Source organism: Cryptomeria japonica, chromosome 6, assembly GCF_030272615.1.
Source record: "Cryptomeria japonica chromosome 6, Sugi_1.0, whole genome shotgun sequence".
NCBI classification, from domain to species: domain Eukaryota; kingdom Viridiplantae; phylum Streptophyta; class Pinopsida; order Cupressales; family Cupressaceae; genus Cryptomeria; species Cryptomeria japonica.
Genome location: NC_081410.1, coordinates 255,025,560 through 255,030,570, shown reverse-complemented (window position 1 = coordinate 255,030,570; position 5,011 = coordinate 255,025,560). Strand labels below are relative to the sequence as shown.

At 40.5% G+C, this 5,011-nt stretch overlaps 1 pseudogene; it reads right to left on the bottom strand.

The window, feature by feature from the left end:
- Window positions 1–3,199: 3,199 nt before the first annotated feature.
- LOC131876585 (uncharacterized) lies at window positions 3,200–4,704 on the bottom strand (annotated as a pseudogene).
- Between the last annotated feature and the right edge of the window lie 307 nt (window positions 4,705–5,011).

Here is a 5,011-nt window from a genome sequence, read left to right as displayed (position 1 = left end):
TAACCGGTCTGGTTCCTATTCTGCAGATAGTTACTTGTGAGTTCCATCTCACTGTGGTTTTTCCCATTTGGGTTTCCATGTCAAAATCTCATGTGTTATGGTGTTTGTGCTTTTGTGGGTGAATGCATTATTTTCTATTTGGTTTGCATGTGTGCTAACCGGTTTGTCTGCTAAACTATTTTACCGGTTTACTGTTAGTCTTGCAAAGTGTTTAAGTGCAAAGATTTTTGGCATACTAATTCACCCCCCCTCTTTGTATTTATCAGACCTTTGGCATGGAAGAGAAAAAACTAGTTGGTACACTAATGGTGACCAGATACAAATTGACTAAGGAAGATGATTCGGCGTTGGTGAATGAAAAGGAGTATCGATCAATGATTGGTAAGCTGCACTATGTGGTACACAACAAACTAGATATTGCTCATGCAGTGGGCATTGTGGCCCATTTTCAGAAAAGTCCAAGAGAATCCCACTTGGTAGTAGTCAAGAGGATTCTTAGATACCTGAAAGGAATAGTTGATTATGGATTGTGGTATCCATACAATGGTGATTTTAATCTCAAAGTATATACCGATGCAGATTTGGAAGGTAATGTATGATTTCTTAAGAGAGAAGGTTCAAACAGAGAGGTTGTATTACAACATGTTTCCAGTATGGAGCATCTAGCAGACATATTCACTAAGCCCTTACCGAACACTACATTTACCTATTTGAGAGGTGAATTAGGGGTTCTGCCCCTTCATGAAGTAAACTAAAAATGTGTGCTCCACATCAATCAGGTACTATAGTGTAAGATCTTTCAGGATTGATGTGTTGAAGGATGCTACTCCACAGGGGGAGCAGTATAGTGGAGAATGGAAGCTTGTGCCTCCACTTTGGCATTGTTGTCAAAGGGGGGGAAGATATATGATGATGTATGATATGGGAGAAGATATCTGATGATGAAGATATATGTTATAGTTGCACTGGTCTATGATGTTTATAGTTGCAATGCTACATTGAGTATTTCCATCAATGCCAAAGGGGGAGATTGTTGGCATATGATGAACTGGTATGATGATATGATGATAATGTATGTTGTCATTGATGCCAATAAGTATAGGTGAACCAGTATGAAGATTGGAAGAAGTTGTTGTTGTTCACCAAAAGTGATAACCCAAGAACACCCGCAAATCTTTCTATGAAATGGCCAATTTCAGTCTACAAAACACATTAGGGCTTGGACAACATAACATAGGATCCTAATTCATCCTCCTGCGCTTCAGGTTCTGCTAGACCTAGGGGGGGACACCCTCTTGATGCACTAAATACAACAATTATAGACACGTAACTGCATCAACATTAAGTAGATAGATCATTTCACAACCTCAATAGGTTAGGAAACATTACAGATTGGCTAGATCTGTACAAACAATAGGATGAAACAAAGCTTGGAAAGAATGTATCACAAACACCCCAAAACATGAAGGGAAAATAGATTTATCTTTTAAAATGTTGTTCTGAAAGACATCCCCAAACTTGCAAGACCAGTGCCTTGTTCATTGGGCAACAGAGTCACAGACATAACTACAAATATGAATCATAGATGCAAGCTTATTTTCCTTAAACAAGATATTCATGCATCAATACCTTATATTAATGCACTATTTGATTCATTCACAATTTTATCAGATCTGGAAATATATTTCATCATTTATGATTGGCTACAGAGTTTAAAACCTTCCTTGAAGGATACCTATAAACAATCACACAATTTCTTTGAAACTGACAAATCTTATCCTCCTTGAGGATTCAATTCATAATAATGAAATATTTACACAGAGACAATACTATGAGGAATTTACTCATGCCTGACACAAGCAAGTCCTGCAACTAAAATCACATTTACAACAATGCACTGCAATCTTCTGTACCCTAAAACAAACCAAAAGCAATTACAAATTTGGGTCATGACATTCAGAAATGGAAGCCATCAAATCTGGAGCCTTTCTCCAAATTTTTGGAACCCTTACAACTGAGAAGAATGGGGAATAAAAAGAGGAGGGAAGAAAAACAAATCCACAACTGAAAAATGCCAAGTGTCTCTCCTCTCTAACTGAATTTTGTTCCCGTGGAAACTGCTTCTAAAATATCTCACATTTGTCCAAATTAACTTCATAATCGGATTCCTCGCTCTGAGAGCTTTCCGAAAATATATAACACTTTATACCTTGGCCAAAAATTGAGTCCTAGGCGAATTAATTCCCCAATATGCTCAAACATTTAAATTTTTCATTTATTTATATAGTCTAAAACTATATAATAAACAATTTTAAATTTAAATTTTTGCCTCCATTTGTACTCTGACGCCTTGCCACGTGGCGGGGTCTGATTGGTCGATGGGGTTGACCGGACGCCACCTGGGATGACACCTCATCATCGCCACGTCATCTGCTTCGTCACTGCCACTTGGCCACCACGTCATCACCACCTGTGCGCCACCTCACTGGGACCCGCCTGCTGAACTGCCACCTATCACGACACGTGGACGGCTCACGTTCATTTTCGCTATTTCGCTGGGTTTAAACTTCGTGCATCTTCCTTCGCGAAATAGCGCGAGCTGTCGATCTCTCTCGAACATGCTCGCTCGTTAACCCGGCTTTCGTCTGCAAAATTTTGCCTCTTTGCCTCGGGAAGCGTGCCTATGTGGGGTCCACTTTGTCTTCGTCCAGTCAATTCTTCCTTTGCCTCGAGAAGCATGCTCATGCATGGGCCCGCCTTGGGCGCTCATGGGCACCTTGTGTCAAAAACCTTTAAGGCTTAGACACTATAATACTGTGCGCTTTTGCATATAAACATTAAAAAAGAACATTTCCCAGTGCATGTGGGATAATGATTAAGCCTGGGACTTCATTTTTTACTTTCCCTGAGTGCTTTCATGGTGATTTTTTGAAGCTTACATTGCTTGGAAAAGCCAGCTCGATTTCCCCTGTTCCACACAAATTGTCAACAATCATTTGCTATTCTTTTCCGTTTCAGTAAAAACCAAAACTCCCTTTGCTAAATATAGCCTCATAGAAGATTCAGCACACACAGACAGACGCACAGCGTTCCGTTTCGGTGCGATGTTACGCGAAACTACGACCATAGCAAGTCGCACGGTTCAAATTTACAATCACGGACTTCTGCACTTTCTTTGTTTACCCGAGCAGCACCAAGTTCAACGGTAGCCACCCTTATAATGTAGTGCTCTTGTGGGATCTCTTTCACGCAGCCAACCTGCTGAAGCTGAATGATTTGGTCCATAGCCAGATTCATTTCCTAGTGACCATGATATAATGCATGAATGGTTTTTGTCTCTTTCCATCATGTTTATTACACGGTCCAACATGGAATGTGCCCAGATTGGCTGTGAGGTAGGATGTGTTTTTTGGCTAAGTGGTATTGAAGAATAAAAACCATGTGTTTCTATATTTGCTTCATCAATCATGTACATTCCAAAAAGGTCACATAGCTCATACCAACGAGGATGCTGTGGATAATGGCTATTTCTTACAGCATTAATGTTATGTTGCTTCATAAGAACCAAGTCCTTAATCATGCAAGATTCGATGTTAGTTTTTCCCCACTCGTGGATGATGTTCATGTCTATTGACTCCACATATGAGAATCGGTTTCCCATTGACAAGTAATTCTTTTGGTCTGAACGAAATCTTCCGAATGCCAACTTGGCAAGCTTCACAGTCTATCAAATTGCCTGATGAGTCTTTCAGCATAACTAGAAGAATATACAGGGCTGGATGTTCTGCAGAAGAAAAATCTTCAGTCAAATATGTCTTAAAAAAGTAATCTGATATAAACACCTGTGGCTTTGACAGAAGAATAACATCACGGTGAATACCAGATAGCCACCAATGATCTTGATCTTCTAGATAAGACCCATCACTCCACCTTATCACTTGAACCGCTAATATATTTTCCTTGGAAGAACCAGGTTCATAACAAATTTCAGTGATCTCAAATTCTGCAGGAAGCCGACTATCCTGGCTGTACCCCACAAGTACACCATTTATCCAAGCATAGAATGCTGAATCAACCGCCTCAAAGTGTAAAAACACACGACGACCTCTCCATTCATCCGGAAGAATGAAAGATTTTCGATAGCATCCAGTGGGGTTTTCAGTGCTGACAAATGGTGGATTCAGTGGAAATGGATACTCAGTGTTTGTGTAAATTGGAATATCAAAACCATGCATTTGCCAATTTGATGGAACTGGCAAGGTTCCCCATGTAGAGTCGTCAAAGCTGATCTCATAAAACTTCTGAGGAGCTTCTTCAGGATTTGGAACTAGGAAGAAATTCCAATAGCCACTCAAAGACATAACATAAGGTAATTCTTTGACCCAAAATGCAGCACTCTCAAGAGAAGCCGAAACAGATTCATCTCCCCATGCTGCCAGAGTAGCAGCCTCGAAATCAACATTGTTGCGCTCAATCCAAAATCTTAAAGCTCCTTCAACTGTTGCATGACAGTGCAAGGGAACATGAGCGGTTCTTTTGTTCCACTTTACAATAGAGGGATCCTCCCAAAAATTTTGAGGGAAACCTGTTTCCTTTCTTACGCTTTGAGCCATTATCTCCCCTATTTTGTTTCGGCACTATTTTTTAGTTCATGTGCTTCATGCCTCTGACCACAACAACCACCCAGCTTGATGCATGGTAAGCACCAACATTCAACCTCTGGAAACGATCAGCATCACTTTTGGATCATCAGACTGAATTTTACAACCTCCAGGCGATTACGCCACAATTTTCGCATTTAATCGCAAAGACGTAATTTTCAATGTGGTCAAAACGCCTTTCTGGAGCTCGCCGTCTGACAGGCGTGTACTTTGATACACAAGGATGACTTCTACCAAACAGTTTCTCAAGACGAGTCCCGAGCGAAGAGATATTAATTTCCGAAAATGCCCAACTGGCTTTGTCGACACTGCGGACCTGATGAAGTCAATGTCCTGGCAACACATGACAC